This window comes from Anabrus simplex, chromosome 6 (genome assembly GCF_040414725.1).
Source record: "Anabrus simplex isolate iqAnaSimp1 chromosome 6, ASM4041472v1, whole genome shotgun sequence".
In the NCBI taxonomy this organism is placed as follows: domain Eukaryota; kingdom Metazoa; phylum Arthropoda; class Insecta; order Orthoptera; family Tettigoniidae; genus Anabrus; species Anabrus simplex.
The window spans coordinates 269,086,420-269,111,657 of record NC_090270.1 but is presented as its reverse complement, the minus strand read 5'-3'; the positions used below and the strand labels follow the sequence as shown (position 1 = coordinate 269,111,657).

The window sequence follows — 25,238 nt, the reverse complement described above, 5'->3', positions numbered from 1 at the left end:
ACCAAGGGAGATGTTCAATAAATTTCCAATTTCTTTGCAATCATTTAAGAAAAGGCTAGGAAAACAACAGATAGGGCATCTGCCACCTGGGCGACTGCCCTAAACGCAGATCAGTAGTGATTGATTTCGACTTCTAAGAATTAAGGTATCGGCCAAAGAAAGACAAGGGCCACGAAGGATGTGAAAATTAAAGACTCCCTAGGCCTTGAGTGCTCTAATACCATCGGGGTTGGAAAACAACAAGAGTTGACCAAGGGAGGTCGGGTGGGATAGATGAAAGTGAGGGGCCTGGCAGAAGTGGAAGCAATACCAGGACTCAGCTGAGGGCCCTGGGGTTGTCAACCCAACCTGGGACCCCTTTTACTCGCCTCTTATGACAGGCAGGCAATGCAGTGGGTCTTATTCTACCGCCCCCACTCTCAGGAGGATCAGTGGCCTATACGGAGCGAGTTTTTCCTTTTTACGGGAAGGACATGATAATATCAAAACCAGATTATGTAGAATGCAACAGAAGTAGAAAGTGCAGGATGCAGTTTCATAGCAAGGTCCATCAAGCTAGCTAGCTAGACTAGACTAGACTAAGGTACATACTTTTTAAATATATACAGCTAGATATTAATTGTTAATTTTGGTTCTTTCTTGTTCATTCTACGGTCTAAAACTTTGTTTAAATATGAACATTCTTTCTTCCTTTAACAAGGCTTTGAATTTTATATATGTAATAAGTATGCATCCATACTACACGTATGCAAAATATTGTAATTCGAAAAAGAGTACATCTTATGTTTTAAAATTATCTTTCAGAAGCCAGTCCATTAATTTCAATATCCGGACCATCAATTTCAAGACCAGGTCCATCAATTTCAAGATGAGATCTGTTTGTCGTGTAATGCCTCCGTGGCTCAGATGGCAACACGCCGGCCTCTCACCGCTGGGTTCTGTGGTTCAAATCCCGGTCACTCATGTGCGATCTGTGCTGGACAAAGTGGAAGCGGGACAGGTTTTTCTCCGGGTACTCTGGTTTTCCCTGTCATATTTCATTCCAGCAACACTCTCCGATAACATTTCATCTGTCATTCATCATTCATTGCCCCAGAGGAGTGCGACAGGCTTCATTCATTCCATTCCTGACCCAGTCGAATGACTGAAAACAGGCTGTGGATTTTCATTTTCATCTCTTTGTTGTATGAAAAAATTCCACTAAGCCAGAACACATAATGAAGATGGTATCATGTGTATTTCAGCTTTATGATTTGAAAGAACCAGATAAAGAAATTACAAAAGAAATAAAATTCTTCACATTGAAAATGTCCTCTAAATTTAAGGAAAGCTGGATATGAAGCGGTAAAAGCCTTCCTTCATTTGAACGAAAACAAAAAATTTGGCATGATGTTACTGTAAAGTCCCTACAGAAACTATATATTACGTTTCAAAGAAGAAAACCTGAGGATTTAAGCCTACCAAGCTCAAGTAGGGGTACGCCAAAGATAGATTTTCAAGAAGTGGGTGAGAGAAGTAAAAAGCGAAAAGTGAAGGTCATGGAGGAACTAAGTTCTCTGGAAATTTTGTTAGCAGCTGAAATATCTTTGCGATCAACGGGTAAAAGAGATGCTGCAGGTTTAGTGAAAGAACTATCAACAGCATCCCCATCTCGTGCAACAAAAATTAAAAATTTCAGGAAATTGTACCAGAATGAGCCAGAACAGAACACCCCAGAGAAAGCACTGGAACTTTTCATTCCTGCAGGGTTGACTGTACAGCAGTATATAGACATATACGAGAATGCGAGGGAAATTAATTCAAAGTTGTACCCTCCTTACAATGTTCTGTGAGAAGTGAAGAAAGCATGTTACCCTTCGCAGGATACAATTTCAGTGAATGAAGTTTTCACAGAAGTCCAACTTTACGCAATATTGGATCACACCATCAGTCGTTTGGTGAAAGTGCAAGAAGATGTTTTAACTGCCACTTTTCCATCATTGTGCTGATGACCTTAGATATTAGGCCCCTTTAAACACAGTGGCGGCTCGTGAAAAAATCAGCCTACGTGCTACAAGAAAACGACTGAATAAGCTTTCTTTAAGTCTGCATATTGCCATGATGACCAACATACTTCAAACCTGTTAATAATAATAATAATAATAATAATAATAATAATAATAATAATAATAATAATAATAATAATAATAAAAAAGCTTTTCTCACAATTTATAACTCAGAACAAACAAGAACAAAATTACATTGTAATGCAGGAAAACATTTAGGGCCAGTCAAATATTCTTTGACTCACCAACGAATTCCTTATTTTTGATTCCAAAAGGAATCTTAATAATAAGCATTGGTTGGTTTCCTTAATAACAACATTATCATTGCGATAGATTGCCTCCACTTACGCTTTACTTTCGAGACTGACGTTGCTTTCAATCCCAGGCGATACTAATCTCTAGTGGCAGAATCGCTAACCACTTACCACGTTCAACATCAGGGTAGCAGGAAACATCGTGCAGTTCTACCCCCCTTGCGGGAGAAAAAGTAACTATTGACGGGATCAGTGAAAGTTGAGCCCGGTTTATGGTATAGTCCACCGGCTACGGGGTGTGTTGCAAGCTTGGCTGCGCCTGCGTATTGCTTCCTTCAGGCTACAGGCCAGAGCTCATTTCAGATGAGCACGGACTAAGTTTCTCGGGAGAAGAGAGCTAGGTGTTCAACAGATCTTGTCCTGATTTTCACCAAACACAAATTCATACCATACTCAAAACAAAGAAAAGGCACAAGGATAATTGTACTGTACATAAATAATTCCGTACAGTTCCAAGCTACGTGCTGGAACCCGGTAGCACGTATTGACCGGCCGCCACTGTTTAAACAACAAGCATCATCATCATTCCATCATTGGATGATGGTCCGTTTACACTTATAAGTAAATGGGGGTGTGACGGCAGTGCAGGACACAGTGAATATAATAATAATAATAATAATAATAATAATAATAATAATAATAATAATAATAATAATAATAATGCTACTTGCTTTACGTCCCACTAACTACTTTTACGGTTTTCGGAGACGCCGAGGTGCCGGAATTTTGTCCCGCAGGAGATCTTTTTACGTGCCAGTAAATCTACCGACACGAGGCTGACATATTTGAGCACCTTCAAATATCACCAGACTGAGCCAGGATCGAACCTGCCAAGTTGAGGCACTGTATTATTAATAAATTCTGCCACCTGTTTTGAATCTCTCACTCTTTAAGAGCAATACATTGGTGTATATATAAATACTCATCATTAGTGAGACGGCTACCTGCCATACTGAAAACAATATCAGGTTCTCTCCTTTATTCTGTTAGAAATGTCAGCTTTTACTGAAATACTTACATAACATGAGTATGTGTTCCAGGAGAACACACTCAAAAATTTGTTCTAAGGAAGTAGAACGATTGCTCAGAAAAGTGGAGTAAACACTCATTTTTACCCTTACCACCCGCTCATGGAGTTATGGGCTCCGCAACATTAATGAAATTATTGTGAAAGGTAAATGATACAAATCTTACCTGGTATTTACTTGTAGAAGAGTGAAGGGTTCATTGACGAGGAGGTTAAGAACCTACCAACCTGTCACTATCAAGGATCATATGGTCCCTATCACATACGTATCACGTGCTACATTTTCCGTACCTCCCGCGTGAATCAATCAACAACCACTGCCATTGGCTGAAGTTCACGGAAACTGATTCACTCCCAAATTCAGCACAAACAGATGCCATCAGATGCCATTACCAACTACGGTACAAAATAACAAATGAATTAAGGTTCACCCTGGTTCGTCCGAATGGGAATGTAGAGGTTTCCCTAGAAGTATTTGCAATGAGATAGGGAGTGTACGGAATAGATCACTCAAGGTTTATATAGACAAATCAGGACAAGAAAATTACTTATTATTATAAGAGGATTCCGCACAATAATGTGCATTACTTATGGAGCCGCCATTTTGAGACACAATGTGGGCGTTCTCTTTAACATTTCCATGTACCGTAATAAATAGTTTTTCTAGAATTTGCGAATTGTGATATAATGATGGTACCTATCTATTTCGTTATATGTAAGAACTTGGGTTTCATATAGCCTATGGTGAACAGGGTACCTAAACATGAACAAACTAATTATACAGTAATGATCAAAGAAGAGCGAACGGTTAAAATTATATAATTGCATATTACAAGTACGCGGGAGGTACCGAAATAAAAGAATATGAAATCTGGCCGTGAACTTCTGATAGGAAGTGTTTATTCATCATCATCATCTGTTTACCCTCCAGGGTCGGTTTTTCCCTCGGACACAGCGAGGGATCCCATCTCTACCGCCACAAGGGCAGTGTCCTGGAGCTTCAGACTCTTGGTCGGGGATACAACTGGGGAGAATGACCAGTACCTCGCCCAGGCGGCCTCACCTGCTATGCTGAACAGGGGCCTTGTGGAGGGATGGGAAGATTGGAAGGGATAGGCAAGGAAGAGGGAAGGAAGCGGCCGTGGCCTAATGCTAGGTACCATCCCGGCATTCGCCTGGAGGAGAAGTGAGGAAACCACGGAAAACCACTTCCAGGGTGGCTGAGGTGGAAATCGAACCCACCTCTACTCAGTTGACCTCCCGAGGCTGAGTGGACCCCGTTCCAGACCTCATACCACTTTTCAAATTTCGTGGCAGAGCCGGGAATCGAACCCGGGCCTCCGGGGGTGGCAGCTAATCACGCTAACCACTACACCACAGAGGCGGACCTAAAACTTTATTACGGTACAATAAATATTACAGCCAGCAATTTACAATACCGGTACATTCCTTGTAACAAGAATACGTGCAAATATTAGAAAACTGCACTAAATCACAACAGTGTGTCCGCCTCACTAGCATAATGCTAGTGTTATTAGCTGTCTTCTTCGAGGCCCGGTTTCGATTCCCGGTAGGCTACTGCCAGAAGGTAAAGAAAGGAAGGAAGGCTGGTATGTGGTTGGAATGGCACATGCAGCTCAACTCCATTGGGGTGTGAAAAAAAAAAAACCCTGCACCAGCGTGGGATGAGGACGCGATTTTATTATTATAAGAGTGACGAGCCCTAACTTCGCCACTGCTAAACGCAAATAAATACCGGCAAATAAATATTTGCTTTAATAATTATTATCGAATAAGTTGTGTAAATTTTACATTACTGTTACCAAGAAAACATCCTCGCCGTTAAATCGGGTTTCATTAATCCCATTCCTGACCCGGTCGAATGACTGGAAACAGGCTGTGGATTTTTCATTATCACGAAAACCGTGTCTAAAGGTTAAAGAATCTGAGAGGTCATATATTTATATGAATTTACAAAATTATTAAAATCGTTACGGTACAATAAATTAACATTTTTATATACAAGCATTGAAGACAAGTCTCTTTACTTCGGAAACTTCCTGACATACGAGGAAGATTTCAGCGCATCAGGAACGTCTAAGAGAGTAGGGATGGCCTTCCATCTGCTCTCTTTACTTCGAATAGACATTTCTCAAAATGAAGGTTTCAAGGCTATTCCGGAGTATTAATAATAAATTTCAGACCGCCTCTGTGGTGTAGTGGTTAGCGAGATTAGCTGCCACCCCCGGAGGCCCGGGTTCGATTCCCGGCTCTGCCACGAAATTTGAAAAGTGGTACGAGGGCTGGAACGGGGTCCACTCAGCCTCGGGAGGTCAACTGAGTAGAGGTGGGTTCGATTCCCACCTCAGCCATCCTCGAAGTGGTTTTCCGTGGTTTCCCACTTCTCCTCCAGGCGAATGCCGGGATGGTACCTAACTTAAGGCCACGGCCGCTTCCTTCCCTCTTCCTTGCCTATCCCTTCCAATCTTCCCATCCCTCCACAAGGCCCCTGTTCAGCATGGCAGGTGAGGCCGCCTGGGCGAGGTACTGGTCATACTCCCCAGTTGTATCCCCCGTCCAAGAGTCTGAAGCTCCAGGACACTGCCCTTGAGGCGGTAGAGGTGGGATCCCTCGCTAAGTCCGAGGGAAAAACCGAACCTGGAGGGTAAACTGATGATGATTAATAATAAATTTCAACTCTTTTTGTTCGTTGTTTACACAACTGCGATTCGATGATCCAAGCTGTTCTGCCCAAGCACTATCCTTCCTCCTCCCCATTATCATGATTACATCCATTTAGGATTATTATTATTACTATTATTATTATTATTATTATTATTATTATTATTATTATTATTATTATTATTATCATATATAGTAATAATCGACACCGTAGTGATCTTCTAACAAATGGTACAATATTCACTGCAAAATATTTTCATAAGGATGGTAGCCCAGGTTTGTTATCTGTTCACCCTATCCTAAAACAATAATCACAACCACCACCTTGCTATAAAGCCACCAACATTATTTGGGATTTAAAATACAAAAACCAGGCGAGTTGGCCGTGCGGTCAGGGGCACGCGGCTGTGAGCTTGCATCCAGGAGATAGTGGGTTCGAATCCCACTGTCGGCAGCCCTGAAGATGGTTTTCCGTGGTTTCCCATTTTCACACCAAGAAAATGCTGGGGCTGTACCTTAATTTTTTTTTGCTATTGGCTTTACGTCGCACCGACACAGATAGGTCTTACGGCGACGATTGGACAGGAAAGGGCTAGGACTGGGAAGGAAGCGGCCGTGGCCTTAATTAAGGTACAGCCCCAGCATTTTCCTGGTGTGAAAATGGGAAACCACAGAAAACCATCTCAGGGCTGCCGACAGTGGGGCTCGAACCCACTATCTCCCGAATACTGGATACTGGCTGTACCTTAATTAATGCCACGGCCGCTTCCTTCCAACTCCTAGGCTTCCTATGTTCCTATCCCATCGTCGTCAAAAGACCTATCTGTGTCGGTGCGACGTAAAGCAACTAGCAAAAAAAAAAAAAAAAAAAAAACATGCATAATACTCGTTTTAAAAAGCATTACCTTATTGGTCCACAACGGTGTTCAACATATCGTCAGTGCGACCCCATTGGTATAACAGAGAACCTTGGGCGAGAATAACAAGCTGGGCGGAAGGTGATTACAACACACTCGTGCGTAGACTGCGTCACGATGGCCTTCAGGCTCAGTTAGCAAATCATATTCAGATATGCTACAAATAATAAGAGATACCAGTATTTCTAAAACTTACTTCGTACGGAAACCAGCAGCTATAACTACGGCATTCGTCAAGATCAGATCCCAAACATTCGATCAGTAATATCCCTCGCCAGAGTCAGCAGCAAAATGAATGTGAAAGACGTGAACGGTGAACATGGTTAAAAGCTTCAATGCTCGAAGGTTAAAAGTTAAAACACAGTCGTTAAAATTTACGACAGTTACATGGTCGCCAATAGATTTCACGTCAAGGTACAGACTTTCGACGTCATTGCATGTTGTATTGGCATCACTGCGCGACCTAACTAGCTGACTGTAAGACCTCATTACATCCCACATTTATTTTTGTTTTGTCATGTATGTTTAAATATAATAATGGTGATTGGAATCTCATAAATTTGGTTTGTATTATTATTTTCTCTTCCATATAGCAACAATTATAAAGAGGACAATACCTTCGATATCATTTACACCAAGGGAAGTCCCCTGACAATGTTGTGATGTTATTTATACTAAGGCCCTGGAACCGCTACGGTAGCTGTAAAGGTCCTTCCAGCGGGTTGCGTTCACAAAATACTACTCTCCAACTCCGAGTAAAAGCAAAGAGTTAACTCTACAAGGTGTTCAGAAAATCCATTCCAGTTAACTCAAGAGTATATTCTTTTTACTCTGCGTAAATAGGTAGGTAGATTTAGCTCGACATGCGCAGTAATGCATTCATTGGTGGCGGTGAAAAACTTAAACTTTAAAACACAAGTACGAATACTGACGTAGAAATGAATTCCAATTCCAATTACACTGAAGAAAATGGAAATTGCAACACCCAGAAAGAGTGGTGCAACATTGCTGCAATTGAATATACAGGACGAGTGTTCGGTTGTGATTCGATGATTACACTTTCAGGTCCCTCTGACCGCAAGTTTGGACAACAATCAGTACAGGATGTGCCTACCACGAGCTGCAATACATTGATGAATTTGTCGAGGCATGGAGTCAATAAGGCCCTGGATCGCTTCCTGAGGAATTGTGGCCAATCCTTGCTGCACTGCACGGGTCAGTTGTTCCAGAGTTGTGGGTGGCTGAGGACGGTTGGTCAGTTGCCGACCCATCATGTCCCACACATGCTCAATAGGACTGAGGTCCGGGGATCTGGCGGGCCATTCTAAGGTTGTGATGTCGTGGAGAGCTTCTCTGGAGATGCGTGCAGTGTGAACCCTGGCATTGTCCTGCTGAAACATTCCATTAGCAATGTTCGCCATCATAGGGACAACCACTGGATTGAGTACCCTATCAACGTACTGTCGAGCAGTCATAGTGCCCTCAACAGGCACTAATAGTGATTTCACCGGGCGAGTTGGCCGTGCGCGTAGAGGCGCGCGGTTGTGAGCTTGCATCCGGGAGATAGTAGGTTCGAATCCCACTATCGGCAGCCCTGAAGATGGTTTTCCGTGGTTTCCCATTTTCACACCAGGCAAATGCTGGGGCTGTACCTTAATTAAGGCCACGGCCGCTTCCTTCCAACTCCTAGGCCTTCCCTATCCCATCGACGCCATAAGACCTATCTGTGTCGGTGCGACGTAAAGCCCATAGCAAAAAAATAAATAAATAGTGATTTCACATTAAAGCCAATAGCTCCCCAGACCATAATGCTTGGTGTTGGCCCTGTGTGCCTCTCGACAATAAGATCTGGGCGGCCCCTCTCCCCGGTACGTCGGCACACACAATTCCGGCTATCACTGCGGTCAAGACAGAAGCGCGATTCATCACTAAAGACGACCCTATGCCATTCGTCGACCCACGTCGATCTTTCTCGACACCAGGCCAGCCTTACACGTCGCTGTTGTGGGGTCAATGGAACACCTTCTGCAGGGACACGGGCTCGTAAGCCAGCTGCACGCAGGCGATTACCAACTGTTTGTTGTGTAACGTGGGGTGCCACAGCTGCTCGAATTTGCGCTGCTGTTACATGGGGTTCCATTCGGGCCATCCGAATGATGCGGCGATCCTCTCTCGCAGTTGTCCGCCGCGCTGGGCCTGTGCCAGGTCTACGAGTGTGGGTACCTTCATTTGACCACTGCTGCCATACACGTTGTACCGTACATGCCTGTAGGCCAACACGTACAGCGACAGTCCTTAGCGATAATCCAGCCTCACACAGCCCAATTATCCGAGCCCTCTCAAACGGCGACAGTTGTTGGTAGCGTGCTCTTCTCTGTCGTCGAGGCATGTTTGACGGGGAAACTTCACTGCACAGACTGCAAGTCAAATACGCTACACCAGAGTCCGTATACTGGAGTTGATTCCTCCGCGACCAATCACATGGGGTGACCTGTAGCAACAATCGAATGGATCTGAAACTTTATCGTTTACATAACTACATGGCATCGTTCCGTATCTTGAAAATCAACACAAACGACCAATGCCTTCATGGTGTTGCAATTTCCATTTTCTTAAGTGTATTATCTAGTTGTTGACAAAGAAGGACGTTATGTACAGAATGAAGAAGGAGATATTTGGGTCCAAAACAGGGAAAATAGGTACCAGTTTCATAATCGGTGGAAATAACGTGATTACATCTATCTATATATAAAGTAACTTGTCCTGACTGACTGACGGATTCATCATCGCCGAGCCAAAACTACTGGACGTAAAGAAATGAAATTTTGGGGATACATTCATATTAAGATGTAGGTGCTCGCTAAGAGAGGATTTTTGGATATTCCGTCGCTAAGGGGGTGAAAAGGGGGTGAAATTTAAAAATGAGTGTATCTATATCTCAAAACTTTAAAAGTTTACAGATATAATAATTGGTATTTAGAATCTTCTTTAAAAATAAGGAAAACAAGTATTTTTTTGTTTTCAGATAATCACAACAGGAGGGGTGAAAAGGGGTGAAAAAGGGGTTGAATGCCTTTAATCAGGATACCGGTACTTACATCTCAGAAACTGAACAGATTACAGACCTGAAAATTTGCACTTTTTGATCTCTTTTTAAAAATAAAGAAACAAAAATATTTTTGTTTTGGGAAAATCCAATTAATGGGATGGTGACAAGGGGGGTGAATTTTTAAAATGAGTGTATCTATATCTCAAATCTTTGAAAGTTTACAGATGTACAAATTGGTATTTAGAATCTTCATTAAAAATAAAGAAACACGTATTTTTGTTTTCGGAAAATCCCAATAGGAGGGGTGAAAAGGGGGTGAAAATGGGGTTGAATGCCTTTAATGAGGATCCTTACATCACAGAAACTGAAAATATTACAGACCTGAAAATTGGTGTTTGGGATCTCCTTTAAAAATAAGAAGCACATATGTTTTGGTTTTTGAAAATCCAATTAATGGGGGAGGGGGGTGAAAAGGGGCTGAATTTTTAAAATGAGTGTATATACATCTCAAAACTTTTGAAGTGTATAGATGAAAAAATTGGTATTTAGAATCTACTTTAAAAATAAAGAAACATGTATTTTTTTGTTTTCGGAAAATCCCAATAGGAAGGGTGGCAAAGGATGAAAAATGGGTTGAATGCTTTTAATGAGGCTACTTATATTTCAGAACCTGAAGATATTACAGACCTGAAAATTGTTATTTGGGATCAACTTTAAAAATAAAGAAACAGGTATTTTTTCGTGTTTGGAAAATCCAAAATGGGGAGGGAAAGGGGGGTGAATTTTTGAAATGAGTGTATCTAAATCTTAAAACTTGAAAAGTTTACAGATGTAAAAATTGGTATTTAGAATCTCCTTTAAAAATAAAGAAACATGTATTTTTTGTTTCCGGAAAATCCCAATAGGAGGGGTGAAAAAGGGGTTGAATGCCTTTAATGAGGATACTTATATCTCAGAAACTGAAGATATTACAGACCTGAAAAATAGGTATTTGGGATCTCTTTTAAAAATAAAGAAACATTTTTTTTGCTTTTGGAAAATCCAAATTGTGAGGGGTAAATTTTTAAAATGAGTGTATCTACATCTCAAAACTTGTAAAGTTTATAGATGTAAAAATTGGTATTTAGAATCTCCTTTAAAAATAAAGAAACGCGTATTTTTTGTTTTCGGAAAATCCCAATAGGAAGGGTGGCAAAGGTTGAAAAATGGGTTGAATGCTTTTAATGAGGCTACATATAACTCAGAAACTGAAGACATTACAGAACTGAAAATTTGTATACGGGATCTCCTTTAAAAATAAAGTAACAAGTATTTTTTTGTTTTTGGAAAATCCAATTAATTGCGGTTAAACAGGAGTGACAAACTGGGGTGAATTTTTTGAAAGACTACATCTATAGAATACCTGAGAAACGTAAAATATTACAGACGTAAAAAGTGGTATTGGGAATCTCCTGTAAATGTAGAGAAACATAGGTGAGTTGTTTTTGGAAACTCCACTTAAGGGGAACTAAAAGGGGGTGAAATTTTTAAGTGAGAATTTCTACAGTAAATCTCAAAAACTTAAAATGTTACAGAAGTGAAAAATGGTATTTTTATCTCTATTAAAAATCAAGAAAGGTGTATTTTTAGTTTTCCGAAATACCACTTGGGTGGAGGGGGGGGTAAAAGTGACTGAAAATGGTATTGAATTCTTTTTATTAGGCTACTGATATCTCAAAAATGAAGATGTTACAGACGTGAAATTTGATATTTGGAATCTGCTTTAAAAGTAAAGAAACACGTATTCTCGGAAAATCCAATGAAGTGTGGGGGGAGGTGGAAGAATTGAAAAATTAATTGACTTGATTGTATGAGAATACTTACATCTAATAAAAACTAAAGCTGTTACAGGCGTGAAAATTGGTATTTGGATCTCCTTTCAAAACAAAAACAAAAAAAAACGCGTTGGGGGGGGGGATCATCTTGGGCGGCTTGAGAGAAAAGGAGTTGAATTCCTTTCATGGGTACACATAAAAGAAGTTAGAGTCGTGATAATTGGTATTTAGAAGATCATTTACTATTAAATAAACAAATGTTTTATGCCGGAAAATTAAGGTGGGGGAGGAGTGTGAAAGGAAGTGAAACAAAAGTGAATTATTTTTATGAGGATACTTATATCTCAAAACTGAAGGTAATAGACGTGAACATTGGTGTTTTAAATCTCCTTTAAATATAAATAAACACGCCTTCTTTTAATTATTTGTTGGGGGGGGGGGAGTAAATAAACTTAACGGCGGTGGGGTGTAAAAGGAGGTGAGACCAATTGATTTTACTCTTCATAATGTACTTACAAGGAGCCTCCGTTGCTCACGTGGCAGCGCGCCGGCCTCTCACAGCTGGGTTCCGTGGTTCAAATCCCGGTCACTCCATGTGATATTCGTGCTGCACAAAATGGAGGCGGGACAGATTTTTCTCCGGATACTCCGGTTTTCCCTGTCATCATTCATTCCAGCAACACTGTCCAATATAATTTCATTTCATTTGTCATTCATTATCCATTGCCCCAGAGGAGTGCGACAGGCTTCGGCAGCCGGCACAATTCCTATTGTCGCCGCTAGATGGGGGCTTTATTCATTCCATTCCTGACCCTGTCGAATGACTGGAAACAGGCTGTAGATTTTCGATGTATTTATTCTGATCATAAACCGATCATTTTTAATCTTTCCTGGGTTCGTTTTCAAGAGCCATCTTTTTCTTCGGAGAACGTTCTTAGATTACAGTAGATTCTCCTGACATCTAAATAAAAATTTAAACACCTTTGAAATAAACGATGGGAATGAGATTGGCCGTCCAATTGTTCTCCTCAATAATAAGGTCTTAATGCACGGAAGTATGTCATTCGTATCGCCAGAAATCCCGCACACTTGCCTACGCGCGACGATGGTGCTGGTCATACCGTCATCAATGACAATGGCAGCAGATCTAATTTACCGCCAAGTAGCGGTCTTGCATCTTGCTGCAATGTCGAGAATAATAATAATAATAATAATAATAATTGTACCGGGCGGTACACCTCCATGCCGCTTATTTAAAATTTGCGCCAGTTGAAACTCCTCTGCTGGAGGAAGTCTGAACTTTATCTACGGTATTAATTTTCTACTTTCTCAGAAGATGTCACTACGTGGAAAGTTTGGAGTTTTTGAACTGTGCCACTTTTGATGTATTTTTGTTTTGCTTGTAGTAAGAAATGTGAACTTTCCCTTCTAGAGGACACTACTGAAGATCAACAATAGTACACCATAGTGCGGAGTGAAAGAACTATTTTTTTGGAGAAATTTTTATTTCAAATGTTTGTTTCTTGTTAAATTTCTTTCTGTTATTGTTTAAGTTGGCTGTATACCCCTCTCTTTCCCCTTGTTTTGTATTTAGCCAATCCCGAATTTCTTTTATTAATTTCTGACCAATCGGATGTATCTTCCCCCAACTTGAATATGTTGCTGTATCCTACCCAATAAAGTGTTTGTGGGAGGGTGTTCTCATTCCCCTAACGCCTCGAACTTTCCGCGAGAGTATATAAACTGCTGATTTTAGGGTCTCCGGGCCACTTCTGTTCCATCTTTCAGTGTGTAAAGTACATAGCAGGGAGCGGGAAGCGCCTCTTTCTCTGGCAGCGGTCAACAACCAGGTAATGGCCGATTAATTACTTCTTTTCTTGCTTGCTCAGCAGTTTAACTCTCGGGGCGGGTCCGAAGTTTTTCCATTATGTAACCTTCCTTAAAATGTAAAGAAACTTGTATCTATTCTATCTTTTAAACTACATATTGGGATAGAGAGTGCTTAACCCTCTCGAGCTCCCACTCATATTGTTTTGAGGTGAACTTATTTTCTCAACCTATTCTTCCTTAACATTATGTAAATTTGTTTCTTTTCTAAAGTCACCTCCGTAGTATGGGATTAGCCCTTGCATCAGTGGCCTAGAGCCAAATTAGGTTTTGAAACAAATACATTAGGAGTGCAGATCGCCTCCTCTCAAATTGTTATTTTAGAGGTCATGTAATTACCCCTTTTTTCATCTAATAGACCTCAGTAGGTTGGGTATTTTACCCCTGTGTCTGTGTCCAGAGAGGACAACTTGAAGGTGGAGTTTGGTGTGGCCTTTGAGAGGCTTAAAGTTGAGAGCGAGTGGCTCTTTTTCGAAAATTGAGTGTTGTATGCCTCGTGGAGGCTTTTCGGTGTAATTTGGAGCAAGTGCTCCTGAGCATGAATGGGGTTTTCTGCCCCTCTGTTAATACTTATTTTGAAGTAAGGTTGGGCTGATTGCCCAAGCATTGTGAAGTCGGGGCGCGAAGCCCAACTCCTGTAAATATTGTAACTACCTTTTTGACTTGCTACTCTGTACCTGCCATGCTTGTTATTTCTTTATTTTGAAAAGAAAATATAACCTTGTTAAATTTTAAATTAATTTTACTTTCGTAGCTTGAGACCTGTTCACCACCCCGCACCTTCTTTCACGCATAACTACCACAAAAACACGGTAACAAGTGGTAGCAGAGCGTGGTTGAATGGGTCTCATTTTAGCCCCTTTTGACGGCTAAACATTGTTTTGATACGAACTCTAACCATTTTCTCAGTTGCTGGAACTTTTTGAGTTTTTCAAAATTGTTCTGTCATCATGCCCGGCCCTCGCGATGTTCTCCATCTTAACTATTTGCGCAAGGAGGAGTTGATCTATGAATTGACTATTAGAAATGTGCAATCTGGAGGCACGGTTGCGGTAGACACAAACAAGCTTAGAGAGTCCCTTGATTTGCCCATTTCCATCCCCACCTTGGGAGAGAAAGAAATTGACGACTCTCTTTCCACGATCGTCGAGAATATTACTGGGCTAGCATCTGTAGTTAGTTTTTTTGATGAAAATGATCCTTCTCCTAATCAAATTAAGCGTGTGCAAGCCAGGCTGTTTCATTTCTCAAATAGAGTTAACGATCTGTTGTCTCTAAAGCTGAATGACGTTCAGAGGAAGGAAGCTAGTACGCTGCTTGAAAATATTTCTGAATTATCTAGCAAGGTCACTCAATTGTTAACTGGGGAGGTTCCTCCCAAAACTGATCAACCCGCCACGATGAATGTAGGTAGCGAGGAAGAGCCTCCTAAGGGAGAAGTCAATAGGATAACCGTTGCTGCTCAAACAACCTCTGCCCCATTGGACGAGTCTGAACGCCGTGCATCGTTGAATAATATACGTTCGGAATTAACTTCCTTGCCATTGAAACCTTTACCTACTATGTCACCCGGGTTTAGCAGCTTGCCTCATCCATTGGCAATGTTGCTCAGAGGTATCTCTAAGTTTTCCGTTAATACCACCAGTGACGTAATTTCATTTTTAAGATTTCTAGTTGAATTTCAGGATCATGCCCTTGTGTTTTCTCTTTCTCCATGTCAAATTTTGCAAATCATCTATCCTTATGCAATTGGTATTCTCTCTGACAAAATAGTAAGAGCCATAGCCGAACAGTCATCTATTGAAGATTTTCATGCACACTTGCTTGCAAATTTTATTCCCGCCCGCGCGAGGTCATCTCTGATTCAGAAGTACTATTATCGAGTACAGAGATTGGATGAAAATCTGGCTGATTTCATACAAGACATTAAGTTTTATACTAGGGTGTTTGCCCTTCATTTTCCTGAAGATCAGATTGTACAGGCTATTGTAGAAGGAATTTCACCACCCTATAGGTCATATTTGTGTTTCGCGGCGTGCCCGCAAACTTTCTCTGAACTTGAAGCGTTGGCCGTCTCAGCGGAAGGAGTGAGATACGCCGATTCCTTGCGTGTCGCGAAAGAACCCCCGCCTTCTTTTAGTAATACTCGGCCTCCACCTCGCCGATCAGTCACACCTCGTAAATGTTATGCTTGCGGGTCGCCTGACCATCTTCGCAATAAGTGTCCACTGATCAAGTCTAGTAGGGCAAATAATGGAGCTGGTTCATCACAAGGCTGTTTTAAATGTGGGGCTTTCTCACATATCGCCAAGAATTGCCCAAACTCAAATAGCACCCCCTCCTGCTCAACTTCTGGTGCAAATTCCACCAATGCCAATAATAAAATGTGACTAGCGGCTTCGGCTGAGTCGACTAATTCTGCTTCCCAAGGCTCAGCCCCTGCCAAAAATGTCGTGAATTCAGGGAACGTTCAATTTGCAAATCCATCTTTCGAATGCCCCAAAGAATGTCTTAGGATTGCGGCGGATACCCCCGCACCTGTTCCTTTTCTTAAGATTGAGTTAAATAACGAGCCTATAACTGCTCTATTAGATTCAGGCAGTGTTTGTTCAATTATTTCGGACCAATGGTATTCAAAATTGAAGTCTGTTTGTAAACTACCTGACTATGACTCATCTCCTGTTCAATATGTTTCGGCTAATTCATCCCCATTAGAAATTCTAGGTTCTGTAAATGCCAAAATTCGTATTTTTAAATTTACATGGAAAATCAAACTGTTTGTGGCTAAGCACTTGTCTTGCCCCATCATACTGGGAGCGGACTTCATTTCTCACACTGGTCTTGTGCTCGATCTCCAGAGTAGGTCGTGCACATTCAAATTTGCGTCCAATTGTAAAATTCCCTTGTTAAAGTGTAATTCTGTATCATGTTCATCTATTTCGCTTACCCAGGATGAGATGTTGTTAGACCTTAGACATCTAACTGAGGAGCAGGCTGATAGTATTCGTAAGTTGTGTCAGACGTTTCCAGAGGTGTTCTCTGATACTCTTGGTGTTACTGACCTTATTGAATACAAAATTGAGGTCACGGATTCGATTCCTGTCCGTTTTCCACCATATAGGCTATCTCCACCTAAAATGAAGGCTCTGAAAGAAATCATCGATCAGATGTTGAAGGACGGTATTATTAGGCCCTCTAAGTCGGCGTATTCGTCACCTATTTTTCTAGTCCCGAAACCCCAAGGAGGCTTCAGGCCTGTCATTGATTATAGGGCTCTCAATCGGAAGGTGGTGTTGCAATCCGTGCCCCTTCCTGACCTTCATTCTTGTTTTTCATGGTTTCGTAAGGCCAAGTTCTTTACTATCTTGGACTTGAATCAGGCCTATAATGAAATTCCCCTTGCCGAAGAGTCTAAACATCTTACAGCGTTTGCCACGGACTGGAATTTATACGAATACAACCGCGTGCCTTTCGTGCTCCCCACGGGAGCAGCTGTACTCACTAGGCTGCTAGATAGGGTCTTCTCCGACATCAAATTTGAGTACTTGTATCACTACTTGGATGATGTCGTCGTATTTTCAGAGACTTTTGAAGAACATCTAGATCATCTGCGAGAAGTTCTCGATCGCCTTCGTAAGGCTGGGTTAACTGTCAAGTTGTCCAAGGTTGCCTTTGCTAAGCCCTCTATGTCATTCCTAGGGCATATTGTGTCACCTGATGGTGTAGCAGTCGATCATTCTAGAACACAGGCCATCCGTGATTTTAAACCTCCCAAGAACATTAAAGGTATTGCCAGGTTCATTGGTATGGTGAATTTCTTCAGGAAGTTTATTCCTAATTTCGCTAATAGAGCGGCGCCTTTAAACCTTCTTCGTAGGAAAGGCATCAAATTCGAGTGGGGACCTTCTCAACAAGCCGCCTTTGAAGATCTTAAATTAGCTCTCTGTAATGCCCCTGTCCTTGCTATGCCTGATTTCTCAAAGAAATTCATTGTCCAAACCGACGCGTCGTCGTCAGCAGTAGCTGCAGTCCTTCTTCAAGAGACTGAACTAGGGAGGCGACCCATCGCCTATGCATCTAGGACCTTGTCGGCTCAAGAAGCCAAGTATTCCATCTATGAGCTCGAAGGTTTGGCAGTCTTATTTGCCTTAGAAAAGTTCCGTCTCTATCTGGAACATGTCAAATTCGACTTGGAGACAGATAATCAAGCCTTAAGCTGGGTCTTAGGTAGGCCGCGTCGTACTGGTCGTATAGCCCGTTGGGCCATCCGTATTTCTGCCTTCCAATTCGATGTCAGGCATATCAGAGGTACCGAAAATGTTGTTGCTGATGGACTCAGCCGTATATTTTCCAACGACGTCGAGACCCATGAACCGGTCGACAGTTCATCACCTTCCGAGTCCATACTATCTGATGTTAATGCCATCTTAACAGATGCTCCCATGCTCTTTAGGGATATCGAGAAATACCAACGTGAAGATCCGACGCTGGCTCCGATAACGGAAACCCTTTCTTCTGGGGAACATGTTGTCCCTTACGTTCTGAGGAATGGTGTTCTATGTTGCCCATCGAGGCATGATAAGATGATGAAAGTTGTCGTCCAGCTGTTCTTGTACCTATGATCTTCAAGTATTATCATGAGACCCCATTAGGAGGGCATCTTGGTATCTTTAAAACTCGTGAGAAGATTCGTGAAATGTTCATCTGGAAAGGTATGGACGGTGAAATCCGTGAACTAGTAAAAGCTTGTAAATCTTGTTTGCTCAGTAAACCAACCTTGTCCACCAAGGTAGGCCTTTTGTCTTCGCATCAAGCGTCGCGCCCCATGGAACGCCTGTATATTGATTATGTAGGACCCTTCCCCCAGTCAAAGGGAAATGCCAACAAGTTCATCTTTGTATGCGTAGATGGCTTTACTAGATTTTCCTGGTTATTTCCGACTAAGCTGGCTACTGCTCAGTCCACCATTACTTGCCTAAATTCTATTTTTGCTTCTTTTGGTCCGTGCCAATATATTGTATCTGATAAAACTAAGGCTTTTACATCTAATTTATTTCGTAAATTCTGCTTTGACCTGTCCATCTCTCATGTGACAACTTCTGCTTATTACCCTCAACCATCTCTGGCTGAACGGGTTAATCGTAATCTCAGGTCCGCGCTTATTGCCTATCATCATGAAGATCATTCCAGGTGGGACACGTCCCTGCATTGGTTAGCTTTTGCTTTGAATTCGGCGGTTCATGAATCTCACAAGTTTACTCCAGCTTCTTTGATGTTCAAGTTCGTTCCCAACACGCCGCTCTCTAACCTCTGGTCTCTGAGTGACATTCTACCCGAGACAATAGATCCGGATAATATTAAAGATCTTTGGAAGAAGGCTAAAGCCAATCTTAAAGTCTCTCATGAAAAGGTTAGGGAAAGATATGATCGTGGACGGAGACCCACCCATTTGAAGGTAGGTGACCAGGTGATGGTCAAGAATTTTGTTCCCGCGGGCAAGCTTGCCCCCAGATTTCATGGGCCGTGTATCATTCTAGATTTCCTTACGCCGGTCACATTATTATTAAGCAATCCAGCCACCGAGAGGATATTTAGGGTTCACCTGTCACAGGTGAAACCGGTGTAATTTCTGGGTTAACTTGCTTCATATAATCGTGAAAGGAATATGAAAGTTATATTTTTTTTGAGTTTTCACTTTGAAGGCATTCTGCCCCTTCTATAATATTTTGTTTCATATGTAAGTTTTTGTAAACCTTCCCCGCACGGTTAAACTGCCGTCCTATCCTTGCCACGGCCATTACCACGCTCCCGTCTCCTGCTCCACTACACACAGTGGCTCGCATCTGAAATGAATTTCTGCACGCCGCTGGCCCCTCAACCTCTCCACAAAGCCTGTGCCCTCAAAAAATGATGATGGTCCAACAATTCTGCCGCCTAGCTTTAATGTTTCAGTGCCCCCGCAGCCGCGCGGCGCCGTGCTGTGACTGGGTTAGAGGAAGGGCCCCCTTTTCCCCAACGAGGACCACATGTGCACAGCGAGCCGGAGCTCTCCTCCCGGCCAAGGCTGATGTGCGGCGCACGACCTGCTACTTGCCCGCAGCCTGTATATGTTCACCGCGGGCGCGGCGTGTTTCAACACCACTGCTCCCCTCATAGTGCGGGCGAGCGGTATCTCAGGGTACTTGAGGGGTCCGAGCGGCCTCCTCTGGACGCAAGTTGCAACGGCCGGTCTGGCCATCCAACTTGATCAACATCAACTACATGGACAGTTACTATCAGCAATTACTATACCTGAGAATTCAACAACTATATCTGGTGGACTTAGAAAATTTTTCCTCAACTTTAAAACTAAAGTTTTCCTTCTCAATTCAACCTTCTACAAACATTAAGACAGTACTTCCGCTGTTACTAAAAGAAATTTTGAAACTGAATCAAACTAAATTTCAGCCATTTCGATAAATGCTTCTGCAATCAATCTTCATTTCCACATCATAACTTGGACCTTGTTTTCAAACAGATTTCATGTGTCACCCCTGGAGGAACCTTTGGGGGGGGGGGAGGTCTGTACCGGGCGGTACACCTCCATGCCGCTTATTTAAATTTAGCGCCAGTTGAAACTCCTCTGCTGGAGGAAGTCTGAACTTTATCTACGGTATTAATTTTCTACTTTCTCAGAAGATGTCACTACGTGGAAAGTTTGGAGTTTTTGAACTGTGCCACTTTTGATGTATTTTTGTTTTGCTTGTAGTAAGAAATGTGAACTTTCCCTTCTAGAGGACACTACTGAAGATCAACAATAGTACACCCTAGTGCGGAGTGAAAGAACTATTTTTTTTGGAGAATTTTTTTTTTCAAAAGTTTGTTTCTTGTTAAATTTCTTTCTGTTATTGTTTAAGTTGGCTGTATACCCCTCTCTTTCCCCTTGTTTTGTATTTAGCCAATCCCGAATTTCTTTTATTAATTTCTGACCAATCGGATGTATCTTCCCCCAACTTGAATATGTTGCTGTATCCTACCCAATAAAGTGTTTGTGGGAGGGTGTTCTCATTCCCCTAACGCCTCGAACTTTCCGCGAGAGTATATAAACTGCTGATTTTAGGGTCTCCGGGCCACTTCTGTTCCATCTTTCAGTGTGTAAAGTACATAGCAGGGGGCGGGAAGCGCCTCTTTCTCTGGCAGCGGTCAACAACCAGGTAATGGCCGATTAATTACTTCTTTTCTTGCTTGCTCAGCAGTTTAACTCTCGGGGCGGGTCCGAAGTTTTTCCATTATGTAACCTTCCTTAAAATGTAAAGAAACTTGTATCTATTCTATCTTTTAAACTACATATTGGGATAGAGAGTGCTTAACCCTCTCGAGCTCCCACTCATATTGTTTTGAGGTGAACTTATTTTCTCAACCTATTCTTCCTTAACATTATGTAAATTTGTTTCTTTTCTAAAGTCACCTCCGTAGTATGGGATTAGCCCTTGCATCAGTGGCCTAGAGCCAAATTAGGTTTTGAAACAAATACATTAGGAGTGCAGATCGCCTCCTCTCAAATTGTTATTTTAGAGGTCATGTAATTACCCCTTTTTTTCATCTAATAGACCTCAGTAGGTTGGGTATTTTACCCCTGTGTCTATGTCCAGAGAGGACAACTTGAAGGTGGAGTTTGGTGTGGCCTTTGAGAGGCTTAAAGTTGAGAGCGAGTGGCTCTTTTTCGAAAATTGAGTGTTGTATGCCTCGTGGAGGCTTTTTGGTGTAATTTGGAGCAAGTGCTCCTGAGCATGAATGGGGTTTTCTGCCCCTCTGTTAATACTTATTTTGAAGTAAGGTTGGGCTGATTGCCCAAGCATTGTGAAGTCGGGGCGCGAAGCCCAACTCCTGTAAATATTGTAACTACCTTTTTGACTTGCTACTCTGTACCTGCCATGCTTGTTATTTCTTTATTTTGAAAAGAAAATATAACCTTGTTAAATTTTAAATTAATTTTACTTTCGTAGCTTGAGACCTGTTCACCACCCCGCACCTTCTTTCACGCATAACTACCACAAAAACACGGTAACAAGTGGTAGCAGAGCGTGGTTGAATGGGTCTCATTTTAGCCCCTTTTGACGGCTAAACATTGTTTTGATACGAACTCTAACCATTTTCTCAGTTGCTGGAACTTTTTGAGTTTTTCAAAATTGTTCTGTCATCATGCCCGGCCCTCGCGATGTTCTCCATCTTAACTATTTGCGCAAGGAGGAGTTGATCTATGAATTGACTATTAGAAATGTGCAATCTGGAGGCACGGTTGCGGTAGACACAAACAAGCTTAGAGAGTCCCTTGATTTGCCCATTTCCATCCCCACCTTGGGAGAGAAAGAAATTGACGACTCTCTTTCCACGATCGTCGAGAATATTACTGGGCTAGCATCTGTAGTTAGTTTTTTTGATGAAAATGATCCTTCTCCTAATCAAATTAAGCGTGTGCAAGCCAGGCTGTTTCATTTCTCAAATAGAGTTAACGATCTGTTGTCTCTAAAGCTGAATGACGTTCAGAGGAAGGAAGCTAGTACGCTGCTTGAAAATATTTCTGAATTATCTAGCAAGGTCACTCAATTGTTAACTGGGGAGGTTCCTCCCAAAACTGATCAACCCGCCACGATGAATGTAGGTAGCGAGGAAGAGCCTCCTAAGGGAGAAGTCAATAGGATAACCGTTGCTGCTCAAACAACCTCTGCCCCATTGGACGAGTCTGAACGCCGTGCATCGTTGAATAATATACGTTCGGAATTAACTTCCTTGCCATTGAAACCTTTACCTACTATGTCACCCGGGTTTAGCAGCTTGCCTCATCCATTGGCAATGTTGCTCAGAGGTATCTCTAAGTTTTCCGTTAATACCACCAGTGACGTAATTTCATTTTTAAGATTTCTAGTTGAATTTCAGGATCATGCCCTTGTGTTTTCTCTTTCTCCATGTCAAATTTTGCAAATCATCTATCCTTATGCAATTGGTATTCTCTCTGACAAAATAGTAAGAGCCATAGCCGAACAGTCATCTATTGAAGATTTTCATGCACACTTGCTTGCAAATTTTATTCCCGCCCGCGCGAGGTCATCTCTGATTCAGAAGTACTATTATCGAGTACAGAGATTGGATGAAAATCTGGCTGATTTCATACAAGACATTAAGTTTTATACTAGGGTGTTTGCCCTTCATTTTCCTGAAGATCAGATTGTACAGGCTATTGTAGAAGGAATTTCACCACCCTATAGGTCATATTTGTGTTTCGCGGCGTGCCCGCAAACTTTCTCTGAACTTGAAGCGTTGGCCGTCTCAGCGGAAGGAGTGAGATACGCCGATTCCTTGCGTGTCGCGAAAGAACCCCCGCCTTCTTTTAGTAATACTCGGCCTCCACCTCGCCGATCAGTCACACCTCGTAAATGTTATGCTTGCGGGTCGCCTGACCATCTTCGCAATAAGTGTCCACTGATCAAGTCTAGTAGGGCAAATAATGGAGCTGGTTCATCACAAGGCTGTTTTAAATGTGGGGCTTTCTCACATATCGCCAAGAATTGCCCAAACTCAAATAGCACCCCCTCCTGCTCAACTTCTGGTGCAAATTCCACCAATGCCAATAATAAAATGTGACTAGCGGCTTCGGCTGAGTCGACTAATTCTGCTTCCCAAGGCTCAGCCCCTGCCAAAAATGTCGTGAATTCAGGGAACGTTCAATTTGCAAATCCATCTTTCGAATGCCCCAAAGAATGTCTTAGGATTGCGGCGGATACCCCCGCACCTGTTCCTTTTCTTAAGATTGAGTTAAATAACGAGCCTATAACTGCTCTATTAGATTCAGGCAGTGTTTGTTCAATTATTTCGGACCAATGGTATTCAAAATTGAAGTCTGTTTGTAAACTACCTGACTATGACTCATCTCCTGTTCAATATGTTTCGGCTAATTCATCCCCATTAGAAATTCTAGGTTCTGTAAATGCCAAAATTCGTATTTTTAAATTTACATGGAAAATCAAACTGTTTGTGGCTAAGCACTTGTCTTGCCCCATCATACTGGGAGCGGACTTCATTTCTCACACTGGTCTTGTGCTCGATCTCCAGAGTAGGTCGTGCACATTCAAATTTGCGTCCAATTGTAAAATTCCCTTGTTAAAGTGTAATTCTGTATCATGTTCATCTATTTCGCTTACCCAGGATGAGATGTTGTTAGACCTTAGACATCTAACTGAGGAGCAGGCTGATAGTATTCGTAAGTTGTGTCAGACGTTTCCAGAGGTGTTCTCTGATACTCTTGGTGTTACTGACCTTATTGAATACAAAATTGAGGTCACGGATTCGATTCCTGTCCGTTTTCCACCATATAGGCTATCTCCACCTAAAATGAAGGCTCTGAAAGAAATCATCGATCAGATGTTGAAGGACGGTATTATTAGGCCCTCTAAGTCGGCGTATTCGTCACCTATTTTTCTAGTCCCGAAACCCCAAGGAGGCTTCAGGCCTGTCATTGATTATAGGGCTCTCAATCGGAAGGTGGTGTTGCAATCCGTGCCCCTTCCTGACCTTCATTCTTGTTTTTCATGGTTTCGTAAGGCCAAGTTCTTTACTATCTTGGACTTGAATCAGGCCTATAATGAAATTCCCCTTGCCGAAGAGTCTAAACATCTTACAGCGTTTGCCACGGACTGGAATTTATACGAATACAACCGCGTGCCTTTCGTGCTCCCCACGGGAGCAGCTGTACTCACTAGGCTGCTAGATAGGGTCTTCTCCGACATCAAATTTGAGTACTTGTATCACTACTTGGATGATGTCGTCGTATTTTCAGAGACTTTTGAAGAACATCTAGATCATCTGCGAGAAGTTCTCGATCGCCTTCGTAAGGCTGGGTTAACTGTCAAGTTGTCCAAGGTTGCCTTTGCTAAGCCCTCTATGTCATTCCTAGGGCATATTGTGTCACCTGATGGTGTAGCAGTCGATCATTCTAGAACACAGGCCATCCGTGATTTTAAACCTCCCAAGAACATTAAAGGTATTGCCAGGTTCATTGGTATGGTGAATTTCTTCAGGAAGTTTATTCCTAATTTCGCTAATAGAGCGGCGCCTTTAAACCTTCTTCGTAGGAAAGGCATCAAATTCGAGTGGGGACCTTCTCAACAAGCCGCCTTTGAAGATCTTAAATTAGCTCTCTGTAATGCCCCTGTCCTTGCTATGCCTGATTTCTCAAAGAAATTCATTGTCCAAACCGACGCGTCGTCGTCAGCAGTAGCTGCAGTCCTTCTTCAAGAGACTGAACTAGGGAGGCGACCCATCGCCTATGCATCTAGGACCTTGTCGGCTCAAGAAGCCAAGTATTCCATCTATGAGCTCGAAGGTTTGGCAGTCTTATTTGCCTTAGAAAAGTTCCGTCTCTATCTGGAACATGTCAAATTCGACTTGGAGACAGATAATCAAGCCTTAAGCTGGGTCTTAGGTAGGCCGCGTCGTACTGGTCGTATAGCCCGTTGGGCCATCCGTA

At 42.2% G+C, this 25,238-nt stretch overlaps 1 protein-coding gene across 5 annotated transcripts in view; it reads right to left on the bottom strand.

Moving 5' to 3' along the window:
- LOC136876439 (probable ATP-dependent RNA helicase DDX60) overlaps nucleotides 1-7,298 on the bottom strand; it is a 131,683-nt gene extending 124,385 nt beyond the window's left edge. For 3 of the 5 annotated variants that reach the window (XM_068228435.1, XM_068228432.1, XM_068228434.1), the window contains exon 1: nucleotides 3,554-3,725. The gene's annotated coding sequence lies outside the window, so the exon portion shown is untranslated. Of the gene's footprint in view, nucleotides 1-3,553; nucleotides 3,726-7,181 lie in introns of those variants that run through there. The other 2 variants (XM_067150414.2, XM_068228433.1) reach the window with 2 other exon arrangements.
- Between the last annotated feature and the right edge of the window lie 17,940 nt (nucleotides 7,299-25,238).